Raw genomic sequence first — 14,407 nt, forward strand, 5'->3', positions numbered from 1 at the left:
TGAAGAAAAGCAAATCTTCTTAGTAGTAAAGATTCTGAATTTCTGATCCCTGGGCAATTGTGGGCAAGTACTGAGAATTCTTGTGAGTGCTTAAAAGCCTGGAGGCATAAGAGAGCTAACATCTCTGTCTACAAGCATGGAAAATGAAACAATATCAACTCAGGGATTCACTGATGCTGGGTAGACTGCAGGTTCAGAAAGGGGGCAAAGAAGGAGGCTCTGGACCAGACCAGGATAGAGCTACTTCCACAACCTACAATCAACAAGGATTTTCCCCATTCTGTAAGTGAGGTGTGAACAGAAGCTAACACCATATTTCTTATGGTTTTGAGAACATAATGACTCAGGTTAACTGTGGTAAATTGTCATGTTTAATTCACTGTGAGGTGTTAAGCTTGAACTTTATACTTTTGTTACTGTAAGATTCTCGGTAGAATAGTTTTTTATCATTGAAGAGAAATGACAGTATTTGGTGAAATTCTGTTGATATGTTTACTCAGGATTCCAGTGGGCAGAGCAGCTCAGTGGTATCTCTGAGAGAACAACATCAACTTAAAGGCTATTGCTTGGTTTAATTTAGAAAGAGAAAGAATTTTATAGAATTGTCAGCACTGAGCATCTCCAACCAAACAGTGAGAAATTAAGGGATTGGGGGTAGGAATAGCAAGTGCCACTACAGGAACGTAGCAGGGCTAGGACAGGGAATAAAGACCTCAAGGTCCCACTGCCTGGCTTGCCACCCCCCACTTCCTGAGTTCACCAAATTTGCTTGTTCTGGCAAAGGAGAAATTATCTCTCTTAATCTGTTCCTGGAATAAAATTTTCTTTGCCATTTGCAACACTCCAGAGAATAGAAACATAACAAAATCATTGTTTTACATTAATACTTCCATTTCCAGCCATCTCAGCAATCAATCAGAACTTTTATCTTGTTGCCTGAAGAGACAAGGACATTTAATTCACAACAATTTCCTTCTCCCTTTCTCTCAGTGATTCTATTAAATAAAACATGATGGATCACACTTTTCATTTGCATGCCAGCTAAAACAGGGCCAAGGCTCTGCTTGAACAGAGAGGATCCTGCCCTCCCCTAAAAATGACAGAGGTGAAAGAGAGGCTAGCACTGGAAAGGCTCAAGGTATGCACATGTGTGTGTTTTGCATTTGAAGAAAGAGGTCCATTAACAGCCAGTGTGAAACCTGGAAGCTATGCTAAAAAATTAATAAATTCCAGTCAATATGGAGCACAATCCTGCCTAATTAAAGGTAGTTTATTAATAATGCTTGGATCTTAGAAAGAAGAGCTTTGCCTGGTCTGGCCAAGTATTCATGTTTCTAGATTTGTCCTTTGAATTAATTCCCTCCTTCCCATAACAATTAGAATAGAGAATTTTGGAATCTATGCATTTACAGAGAATGTTCATTTTTTCCTCTTCTTCTAAGTACCCAGGGGTGCTTGTCTTGCATGTGTTTTAGAGTGACCCAATGTACCTTGCCACCTCTGGCATATGGAGCTATTGAGTATAGCACTGATGGGACCATGAGGGGATTGCCCAGTCCAGTCTCTTGTTTTTATGTAGACAGAGGATCACATTTCTACTGCTAAATTCTCTTCTGCAAAGGTTTTTATGGTTTGCTGAAGATACAGGACACAGTGAAGTTTTGACTTGAGTGCAGGTCTTTGGTCTCTTAGTGACTGTGAAGTTTCCATTCATTCATTTCCTCATTCAGGAGATCCTATTTTGTGCTGGAAGTGTGAAAATAAACCAGAGGTAGTATTTTCCCACAAGACATTTACGAACCGTGTAGGATTATAAATAAATAAGCAATAATAGATTTGTGGTTAGAGAATTAATTAATTTTTAGCATAGCTTCCAGTTTTCACACTGACTGTTAATGGACCTCTTTCTTTAAGTGCAAAACACACACATGTGCATACCTCAGAGAACAAGCTCGAGATTCTGTGTGGACACAGAGGTTTATGATGCACGTGAAGATTAAGAGAGCCTTCTGGAGAAAGTAATATCTCATGGGAAACCTGAAAGATGGAGAGGAGTTAGCTTAGTGAAGGAATGAGAGAGTCAGGCAGAGGGAATAATCTGAGGTGAGAAAATATGGTTCCTTCAAGGGAAAAAAAAAAGGGCCATTTATGCACAGGATGCTGTGTCATTAATAATGGAGAGAGAAGCTGCAAAGAAAAATCACCCAGGGATTCATAAATGATATTAAACTTTCTGGGTTTGCTATTTATTGCAATGAAAAACAATTAAACAATTGTTAGGAAAATAATGACAAAGAAGATTTTATGTTACATGATACTTATTCAACATGGGGTGCAGATGTTGAATGATATAAAGTCAAGAGAAGCTTGGAAAAGTCGCCACTGCCTCATCCCTGCCACAGCCTGGGCTTTCTACCTACAAACTCTTTAGCCTCAATTAATTGGAAGGGATTTGATCTTATTTAGGAGATGAACAAATGTTGGAAATTCTACTAACCTGGTGCCTGGTGACCACATTTCATAATCTTTTCAAGTTTCAAAAGTAGGATTCTCTAAACTAAAACTATTGTTTTAGTTCCCAGATGGACAAGATTATACTGTTTGGCATGGCTGACTTTTTACATCTAGACTTGTAGATGTCTCACTTTTTTTTTTTTTTTTTTTTTTTTTGTGGTCCTGGGGATTGAACTCAGGGGTACTCTACTAATGAGCTACATCCGCAGCCATTTTCAATTTTATTTTGAGACAGGGTCTCAATAGGTTCCCAAGGCTGTCCTTGAACTTGTAATCCTCCTTCCTTGGCCTCCCAAGTCTCTAGGACTGTAGGCATTATCTGGTAGCAATAGTTGTAGCTGGAGCAATAAGATGTGTCTTCCCAGGTTAATTGAGAAGATTCTATCTCTCAAAGTTCTAGTTTATAAACTCTTGAACATTCAGATATTTATCTGGTGGCCTGGAACTATTTACCTCCTTTGAAAATCCCTATTATCTGACTCTTAATTCTCTGTCCACTTGTGGGATGGGGTGGGAGCTATATGCAATCCCATGTTTATGCGCCCTCCGCTGACTTTTCCAAGAGGGCCGGTTATACTTCTCCAAAGGCGCATGGTCCTGTTCCATGGAGTCTGCTCGTCCACCTTAGGACTCATTATGCTAAGACAACATATGCGGGAAGTAAGTTGTCCTTAGACATCTCCACAAGTAACAAAGGGAAAATAGGAACAATCACCTTGCAAGGCTCGCTAGCTCCCCACTCACCACCATAGGCCCTGTTTTACCACACCTAGTTCAGGCCTCATGTTAGTAGACCAACAGACCTCTGGGGAATAATCCTCACACAAATCACACTAGGGTTTATAATCCGAGCGTTTGAATTTGGAAGTCGAGGTAGATCACTTTTAAAGTCAAAGAGACTGGCTCACAACCAGGAAAAGGGGACAGGAGAGGCTGGGTAAGGATTATGGAGCTGAAATAACTTCTTTCCCACAAGTGGTTCCTCTTCATTTCAGACATTTTTCTGTTTTGAACAGAAAGCACTAACTCTTATCTTCCTACATAGCTATTCATGCCAAACCTGGGACTTATCAGATCTCAAAACCTCTCATTTCTCTTCATGTCACTTGCTGTGAAATTGACTCACAGATCGTTGGCCTGGCGTCACATCAGCCTAGAACTTAAAACTACACCAACTTCCCTGTTGTCTCCAAGGAAATCTTTCAGGCAAAGTCCTCTTGTGATCCCACTCCTGTTTTCCCAGAATTTAACAATATTTGTTCAGTTAACATTTCCTGAGTGGATTTAAACTTTCTAAGAAGCAAATGGATCAAAATCTCCACATGTAGTTTGCATCTTGCAAACAGTATCTTGATGCTGAGGGTGCAGTGTTGGGATGATGAAGCTTACCACTGGGGACCCAGAGATGGCATCATTGGGTACTCGACTGACAAGGTACTGTCAAGACAAAGGTGATGGATAGATTTGCACAAGGGAGGCAGTTATTTCAATAAGGTTTATCTGAGTTAGCCCAGAATAACCAGCTGCCTGTCTCCACAGGGAGCACCGTTTGACATAAATGAAGACAAGGACAATGATCAAGTCTGAAAGAGAGTTAATTGAAAAGGAGTAGCCTGCTCTGATCTGCAGATTGAACTCCTTAGGAGAGTTCGGGAAGCCAGAGTGAGTCAAATGCTTTTACATCGAAGGATTTTTTTTCTGGGAGATACAAACACTGTACTATATTGACCTCAAATCAGGAAAGGCCGACATTGCAGCAGTGCAAAAGGGACTTGTTTCCAGGTGATGCATCTCTTAATTGCAATTTTCATTAAAATGTAGTTTTTAAATTCCCTTTTAGATCTACACAAGCGTTGAAAAAAAAAAGTCAAAGAATAGGGGAATGAAAGAGTTGACATTAAGTATTGGATCTTTTTTTTCCTTCTAACTGAACTCCTCAACTTCTTGGTTGAAAGATGAAGAAGTTGTGGGGGGACTCATTTCTCTCTTAAGGAATCTGGGAATCAAGAATTGATATACATCTGTCTCAGATGAACCAATATTAGCTCTGTCTTGACAACCATGAACTGCATACCATTTTTTCTCCACCATGCCATGCAAGTCTTTGTTCAGTATCAGACAAGTTGCCAGACCACCACTCAGTCACTTTAGGGTCTCCATTCGTTCTCCATCAATAACTGCCAGGATACCTTTTTTTGTATGGTGTTTAAATATGTAATTCTTTGCCTACCTTTTTCATCTGGCTGACTGTGATCTCCTTGAAGGTAGGGTCTTCATTTGATTTACCATTAAAGATACGAGATTTATTTTAGCACATCAATGAGGGCTTGGTGTGTTAAAATAAATGCCCAAATACAATGATCCAGAATTTTCATATTCCCTTCTAATATGTATTCACTTCTTTTCTTGTTTTAAAAAGTCACTGTATGACAGATTTCTTCTGATCCTTTATGATGAAGCAGTAGTAACAGACAGATAAAAGTGTCATTAGCAATATTCAACAGAAAATTAGTTGTACAGTTATATGAGGCACAGGAAGAGAAATGCCTAAAGTTAAAGGCTGAGAAAATAAAAAAAGGTGTCACAGAAATGCACATCCTACATAAAGATACTACAATAAAGGGGAGACGAAGTAAACTACATTAAGAGCTACCATTAATTTCATCATACAACTGGAACATTTGATTGTAATAGGTTGATAGTTTTCATAACTCTGCTGTGTTTCACTATGTATTTGTTTAAATTAAAAATCTTCTTGAGATAATTATAGATTTGCCTGCAGTTGTAAGAAATACTAGAGATTCTGGGTGCCCTTTACCCTTCTATTCCCCAGTGGTTATAAGTGGTATCACAATCAAGACATGGCTATTCAAATAACTTACCAACCTCACTCAGATTTCCAAGTTTTGATGTAGCCATTTGTGTGTCTGTATTTAGTTTTTATATAAGTTTACAACATGTGAACATTGTTGTATTTGCCACTATAGTTAAGACACTGAACAACTCTATCACCAAAAGAATCCCTCCTGTTGTTTCTTATAACAATGCTCATCTCCCTTTGTCTCTCTTCATCCCTCACCCATGACAACTACTCATCTATTCCCCATTTTCATAATTTAAGTGGAATTGTACAATCTATAAGAATTGACTGTTTTTCATTTAGCATAATTCCTTGGAGGTTCATCCAAGCTGTTGAGTGCATCAATACATTTCATTCTTTTTTTGTTTCTGTTTTCTTCTTTTATTTCCCTGGTATGTATGTGCCTCAGTTTATTTAACCACTCAGCAGCTGAAGGTCATCTGGGCTGTTTACACTTTTTGGCTATTTCAAATACAACTGCTGTGAGTGTTCATGTGCAGATTTCCACGTAATGTAGGAATTCATTTCTTCTATATTCACTTTTAGGTAAAACACATTTAAAGGGAGAAAATGGGAACGTCGAACCTTTCTGCAATAAATATATTGCAAAAATTGTAGTCACCAAGGTTTTTAGAACTTTGGACATTTGTGGATGGGCTCTGGGACAAATTGACATGATATATTCTCTAATGTGATACACCGAGGAAGACATAACACACTTATGTAGTACCCTTGCCCAAAATGTATGACCTGAATCTAATCATGAGAAAGATCAAACAACTCAAACTAAAGAACATTTTTTGAAATAAATGGCCTGTTACATAGTCTCTGCTTCTTCATGGGGGAATACAAGAAACCCAACAGATGCCTGAAACTGCAGACAGCACCACATCCTATATATTCTATTTTCTTCTATAATATGACAATTCCCTTTCCTAATATTTCAGTCAGACAACTGGATTCATGACAACCTCTAAAAAGGAGAATGGGCTAAGGATTTTGGAGAAAAAGAAAAAAAATTATTGAAGGAGGATAATAAAAGAGTATGAAATAGAGAAATTTGTGTCTTAATAAAGCATCACTAGCAATTCAACCCAGGAAACAATTTAAGCATTAAAAATGAGTGATTACTTTGATAATAGCTAAATGTCACCCAAGGATAAATCTAGCAAATAACGTAAATGGTTAAATTAAGTAATATAATTTTAGTTTGAAATAGAAGTATCAATATAAAGTAGAAAAATTCTGTGATATAGGACAAAGAATGTACTACAGTGTCAGCTAAATATATTATAGTTTCATGAATTAATCTTAAGTTTTTGAGGCATGATAATGGTAGTGTGTTCACATAATATCCTTATTTAGGAGTTGAATGCTGAAATATTTTGTGTGAAATATCATGATGTCTGTAACCTATTTACAAATGGTTCTTCAAAAAAAAAACAGTCACTTGGAATATTTTGTCTCATTATCCTCTTTACTTTGTTCTGGCTTCTCCATCAGGTACAGCCTGTGCCTAGAACCCATGATATTTTAATTTCTTTCAAAATCAGAAGAAAAAATTGAGTTTCTAGGTTTAACATACAATATATAATATTAATGATTTATCTTTATGCTAACATGGCCATAAAATATTGTTTTATAAATATATGTGTATATATATATATATATATATATATATATATATACACAGAGACCCTCCCCTGTAATTACAGCCCCTCCATATGTATATAAACTTAAGTATATATGTGTGTGTCTATATATATCCATCTCTATAGATAATTATTATTTTTAATGGAGGAAAAGGCACGTGGAAGTGCCTACCCCCCTGAAAGCCATCATGCAGCTTTGGTTGTTGCCATTAGAATTTAAGCTGCATGGTCCTTTAACCTCCTGTATCTCAGAAATTGAACACAGTGAAGGGTAGAAGATATCGTCTCAACACTTGATTGAATGAAAGAGTAAACTGGCTGAGCTGCTCAGGTAGATTCAGATACAAGGCATTAGAATAGTCAATATTGTGTTTCAACCACTGAGATCGGCATTAGAGGAAGTGGGGTTCAGCCTTGGCTATGACTCTCTTTTTGATTCCTTGAATTCCATGATTAAAAAAATAAAAGAGTTGAAGGACTACTTTGACTTTTCCTTATTTTCTTTCTTTTTTTTTGGTGGTACTGGAGGTTGAGCCTAGGGGCACTCTACCACTGAACTATATTCCCAGCCATTTTAAACGTTTTTTAAAATTTTGAGACATGGTCTCACTAGGTTGTTGAGACTGGCCTCAAACTTGTGATCCTCCTTCATAAGATCCTACAAGAACAATTTTAGAGGAGGAAAAGTTTACTTAACACTCTTGAGTTCAGAGGTCTCAGTCCATAGACAGTCTACTCTATTACTCCGGGCCCAAGGTGAGGCAGAACATCATGGCTAAAAGGTGAGGAGGAGGAAGCAGTTCAGGACATGACACTCAGAAAGAAGAGCGGGCCCACTCATTAGGGACAAAATATAAACCCCAAAGGCACACCCCCAGTGAACTACATTCTTCAGTCACATCCTACTTGCTTCCAGTTACCATCTAGTTAATCCATATGAGTGGATGAATGCATTTGTCAGTTAAGGTTCTCATAACCCAATCATCTCACCGCTAAACTTTCTTGCATTGTCTCACATTTGAGCTTTAGGGAGACACTTCATATCTAAATTGTAACAGAGGGGCTGGAAAATACAACGCAGAGTCTTTTCTTTTGGGTTAAGTTCAGATGGAAGAGTAAAAGGGACCCTAAACTGAGGACGCAACTAATAAAAGGGTTCCAGGCTAAGTAGAAGACTCGGGAAGAGCAAACAGTAAATTTTCCAAGGGGCTCTGGGTACATCAAAGAATTTCAGGAGGCGGGAAATGTAGGTGGGAGGGAAACAGGTGAGAGGTAGGAGGTTTTCAACATGACTGAAGGAGTTAGTGTTTAATTTAGTACATCCCTGGAAAAGTACAGTGGGTTGGATATGTAAAAGAAGCTCTTGTTGGGAGGATAAATCAGACGGGGCTGTGTAAGAGTGGCATGGGATGGGTAGAGGAGGAGGCAAAGAGGCTCATTCAGTGTTTATTTCAGCAGTTCAGAGGGCAGTGAGGGGCATGGAAATTTACCAGCAAGTACATTACAAATAATACAGGTAAGACAGATTTCAATTGGCAACTGATTATAGGGATCAAGGGCAAAGAAAGAGTTAACCTCGACTCCAAGATTTTGACCTGTGATGACTGAGAGAATAATGTTGCCATTGCTCACAAGAGTGAAGTTAGGATGGGAAGTGATTTTGTCATTGTTGAAAGATGATGGATTTTGTTATACAAGCTCAGTTTAAGGAAGTCATCTCTGTCAGGTAAACAACTGGAAATGAAGGTCTAAAGCTTCAGAGAGAGACAAAGAAAAATTTTGACCATGATTTTTGTAGAGAAGAAAGAGATAGGAGCAAAAGAGGTACACATTTGTCTAGCAGTGCTAAAGAACTAGGAAGGTATTATTCCTTGGAAACAAGACAAAATGTTAAAGGTGTGGGTAGAAGTTTCACATGTTAAAAGGTGTCGCGGACTATGGCACCTGAGAACAGTCTATTGGATATTGTGCTTTGCCAGATGCATATTATATAAACTGAAGAGATTAATAGAAGTAAGTGATAAATTTCTTTCCTGGTTCACTCTTGCCTTTCCCATATGGAGAGGTATGGAGGTAGTAATCAGACAGGCAGGGGAGGTCAGGAGTAGGTTAATTGTCAGTTGTTCTAGTGGAGATCTAGTGCATGGGGAGAAGCTGCAGTCAGTTGCTCTAGTGGAGATCCAGTGCGTGGGGAGAAGCTATTTCAGATAGGAAATGATGAGGCCCTGCACTCAGGGATCTGGCTGTGGGAACGTTTTCAGGATGTTAGACATTTACATGGCAACACAATACTTCATGCCTGTCTAGTGGAAGCTTTCTTCCCAAAGGTGGAGTAATATGGGGCATGTGAGTATGCATTGCAGGAATTAGGAGGAAGTACTCTCTTTGTATCCATTTACAGGTCTGGTATCCAAAATGGAAAAGTAATCTTTAGCATCAATATCTTAAAGTGAACAAGATACTGAGATCCCATAATTCATTATTTAGAAATAAGAAGACACTTTTCAAATGTTAAATTTTTAGTTTAGTTTTTGTTTTAAGCAGAAGTTGAGATTATTTCAATTTGGTGTGTTCCTTTTAATTGAAAGGACTCAGGCTCATAAGTGGCATATCAAATGGGACTAACCTTACTTTGTTCTGCTTTAAAAAAGAAGAGCACTTTCCTTTGTTTCATTATTTCATATTTTAATTCTTTTGCATGTATATCTATGAATTTGAAATCTATTTGCTCCCTACGTGGTGACCCTGTGGGACAATTTGTTTTGTGTTGATGGTTATGGGTATAGAATGTGTGTGCTTTTTGTTGTGGAGTACATAGCAATTTGCATGCAGTCTAGGATTTTATAGGCAATCTTGATTTAATATGAATGTTAAATTTCATTAGATGTGCCTCTAAATGACTTTTTCCAGAGTTCATCATTCTTTGAACTGAACGATTTTCCTTAAGATTCCAGGAAAGATTTTAGTACAAATTAACTCTAATTTATGAAGTGACATGATTATATTTCTTATGATACTCAGCCTCTAGTGAGTTCTGCTGGATAAAACACTGAGTCTTATTGTTCCAAAGCAGTAGGAGCAACAGGAATTCAACCACTATTTCTATGTTCCCAGGGGTCCACTCCCTTTTTGGACCTGATATATATCATCAGCACAAAGATATCTTAAATACTTACTTTATACAATAATCTGTAAAATAATGCTTTAGGTTGGATTGCTGTTCCTATTTCTTTACCCCCTCTGTGTAGTATCATTACACATCTGTGACCTTTGTCACATGACTTTGCGGAATATCTCACTAGAAGGTGTGGGACATCCTTCCCAATCCACTGGTGTTGCAACAATGTTCCAGTTCCAAGCAAAATAGTAGATTGACATATATTTTAATATTTAAGCCTTTGAGGATATTGTGTGGTTCTTTTCCCTTAATGCTTCTGTCACTGTTCCTGAGAGAATGAAAGACATGTGGTGCTGAGCTAAAGTCCCCTGTATCCTGAAACAACCTCTCTAGGTAATCATCAGATCTGTGAGACAAACAAATGAATGTTTGTTCTTGTAAGTCACTAAAATTTTGAGCTGTTTTTGTTATACATCAAAAAACTACTAACAATGGGAATTTCTAAACTTCCCCAATTGGCCTTACAGTAATATACACAAGCAGAGCTATGCCAAGTTGTCCATCTAATCTGTGCCTGATTTCAGAGTCTACATTGTAATTAAGTCATAATAATTTCAAATCAAGTTCACTGAACATCTAAAAATTATCCAAGCTGTGAGCCTCAAAAGTTAAAGTTTAAAATAAGTATAGTTTTCTATAATATTGAAGAACATCAAATAAATTTCATGGGTAAAAAGAAATTGTAATGTTTGGGGGTCAACAATCTTCAATTTTTATTCATTTTGGACTAACAGTGGGTTTCATAAATAGCATGGCAAAGACATCACAAGGGAAAAGAACATGCGGCAGAAAACTTGCTAAGACATCTTGACACTTCTTTGACTCCCGATTTCTTCATCTGCTAAACAGGGAAAAGAGATCTAGTTACCAAAAACAGATGGTGAGCTCATCAGATGGAGTCCTCAAACACTCTGAAGGGCAGCACAAATGTCGGATAAGCTAGCTATCACCATCAAATACACTTAGTTGGGTGTTTTGCTTTTAAAGATGCCCAGTGTTTTGAGTTTTGAGGCTATCCTTTAATCCAAAATGCATTCCAAATTTCTGGATCAGGAGCCAGAATACTTGAAATCTATTTCCCAATTATTTTCTAAGTAGGAGTTTTACTTTGTGCCACTTGACATGTTGCTGGGGTGAACTCAGAGGTTTTGGCTTTATCATTTGTTGTTGAGTGAGAATAAGCAAGCTTGGGGTTTTCTACCAAAGAGACTGGCTTCAACCTATCTGATATTCTTTCATATTTAGAATGGGTGGGCAAATATTTCTGAAGGTGAAGAGTGTAAAGCATTAAGAGATCTCTGAATATCGGAAAGGTTCTCAGTATTACTGAGTCCCAACTCAGCTTTCATAGTTCTTTAGCCTTGTCATTTGTGGTTGCACATGGTTTGAGATTCTGCCTGTGTATGGAGGTAACCCTGCCCTCTATCCCTTGCTAGAACATTCCACTTGGTGTATACCCTGATGTCAACTTATAACTTTGCTCTTTTGATCCAGTCACTAGTAATAATGATAAGGACAGCAACAGCTAGCATAGCAGGGAAGAGTCCAAGCTTTGGAACAAGACATTTTGTTTCATATAGTTTTGCTTCTTAGTAGTTACGTGGTCTTAATGTCTCCTTCTCTTTTTCATCATCTGTAAAATGATAGTAACGATAAACGACGCCCTTGTAATATTTTTATAAGGAGTAGATGAGCTAATAGAGTCAACACATTTAGAATGGTCTGTTTTTCTGCCAGCTAGATTGAAAGACCAAAAGTAGGAAGAAGAGACCTCAGAAAGGCATTGTCTCAGTAGTAAGGAAAAAGTTTAGAACTTGAGGCATTTTGGATCCACTCCAAGGAAATTAAAAGTAACCACATTTATAAGTAACCCTTCTAAGCAAGTGTCCAAGGAGCGTCTTTACTTCCGTAAATCAAAGGTCAGCTTCATTCATAGCCCTTTTAACATTAGTCAGAGATGCTTCCTTGTAAGTTGTTTTCTTTGCAGGAATTTTCTTTTGACAAAATTGCTGATCTCTTCTTCACACTCCTTTTTGGTCTACAGTCACTTCGCCTTTGATTATCCTACAGAGACCTTTTCCCTTGACTGGCATCATTTCCTCTCACATCTTTCTTCAATGAAGCTTAAATAAATTTCTCTCGATTATAGGGAGAAGAATCATCATTCTCTAAAAAAATCTTATTAAATCAAAATAATCTACTCGGTCAATTTCAACAAAAGATAGAAAGTTCCTGAACCAAATTATTATGAGACATAACTGACATGTCATGTGCGTCAGAAATATAATTAAATTGCATATTATTTACTGACTTCATCATTATAGCTACACGAATGAAGCTTAATTATTCACTAGCTTTTAGGCACATTTAATTTATAAACTGCCATGCCCAAAATTTTACTTCATGCCTCAATTTCTATAGAATGGTTAAAACCCCAAAGGGGGAGAGGAGAGATTATACAGCCTGCATATAGGATTACAGAATAATTTAAAGCATGAATCTGGATTTCTGGTTTTTCTAACTTCAAAGCCTTGTATAGATAATATAAGAACATTGCTCTTAATCATTTTCTCTGAGTCCACTGGAGAATTGTCTTCTAGTCTAGCACTTGTCTTAATTATTGAAAATCTTTGTTTTTTTTTAAAGTAGAAATAAACAAGCAGACCAATACCAAAAGTAGTAGAAGACAGGAAATAGTTAAAATCAGAGCCGAAATCAACGAAATCGAAACAAAAAAAACAATCGGAAAAATTAATAAAATAAATAGTTGGTTCTTTGAAAAAATAAATAAAATTGATAAACCCTTAGCCACACTAACAAAGAGAAAGAGGGAGAAAACTCAAATTACTAAAATTCGGAATGAACAAGGAAACATCACAACAGACACGAGTGAAATACAAAACATAATTAGAAGCTATTTCGAAAATCTATACTCCAACAAAACAGAAAACCTTGAAGACATCAACAAATTTCTAGAGACATATGAACTACCTAAACTGAACGAGGAGGACATACACAACTTAAATAAACCAATTTCAAGCAATGAAATAGAAGAGGTCATCAAAAGCCTACCAACAAAGAAAAGTCCAGGACCAGATGGGTTCTCAGCCGAGTTCTATAAAACCTTTAAAGAAGAGCTCATTCCAATACTCCTCAAACTATTCCATGAAATAGAAGAGGAGGGAACCCTCCCAAACTCGTTCTATGAAGCCAATATCACCCTGATACCTAAACCAGACAGAGACACATCAAGGAAAGAAAATTTCAGACCAATATCCTTAATGAACATCGATGCAAAAATTCTCAACAAAATTTTAGCAAATCGCATACAAATATATATTAAAAAGATAGTGCACCACGATCAAGTGGGTTTTATCCCAGGGATGCAAGGTTGGTTCAACATTCGGAAATCAATAAATGTCATTCACCATATCAACAGACTTAAAGTTAAGAATCACATGATTATTTCAATAGATGCAGAAAAAGCATTCGATAAAATACAGCATCGCTTCATGCTCAAAACACCAGAAAAAATTGGGGTAATGGGAACATTCCTAAACATTATAAAGGCCATCTACGCTAAGCCCATGGCTAATATCATTCTAAATGGTGAAAAACTGAAAGCGTTCCCCCTAAAAACTGGAACAAGGCAGGGATGCCCTCTTTCACCGCTTCTATTCAACATCGTCCTTGAGACTCTAGCCAGAGCAATCAGACAAACCAAAGAAATTAAAGGGATACGAATAGGAAAAGAAGAACTCAAACTATCCCTGTTCGCTGACGACATGATTATATATTTAGAGGAACCTGGAAATTCCACCAGAAAACTTTTAGAACTCATAAGTGAATTCAGTAAAGTAGCAGGTTACAAGATCAATGCTCATAAATCCAATGCATTTTTATACATAAGTGATGAATCTTCAGAAAGAGAAATTAGGAAAACTACTCCATTCACAATAGCATCGAAAAAAATAAAATACTTGGGAATCAATCTCACAAAAGAGGTGAAAGACCTCTACAATGAGAACTACAGAACACTAAAGAAAGAAATTCAAGAAAACCTTAGAAGATGGAAAGATCTCCCATGTTCCTGGATAGGCAGAATTAATATCGTCAAAATGGCTATACTACCTAAAGTTCTATACAGATTCAATGCAATTCCAATTAAAATCCCAATGATGTACCTCGCAGAAATAGAGCAAG

Source organism: Sciurus carolinensis, chromosome 14 (assembly GCF_902686445.1).
Source record: "Sciurus carolinensis chromosome 14, mSciCar1.2, whole genome shotgun sequence".
Lineage (NCBI taxonomy): Eukaryota > Metazoa > Chordata > Mammalia > Rodentia > Sciuridae > Sciurus > Sciurus carolinensis.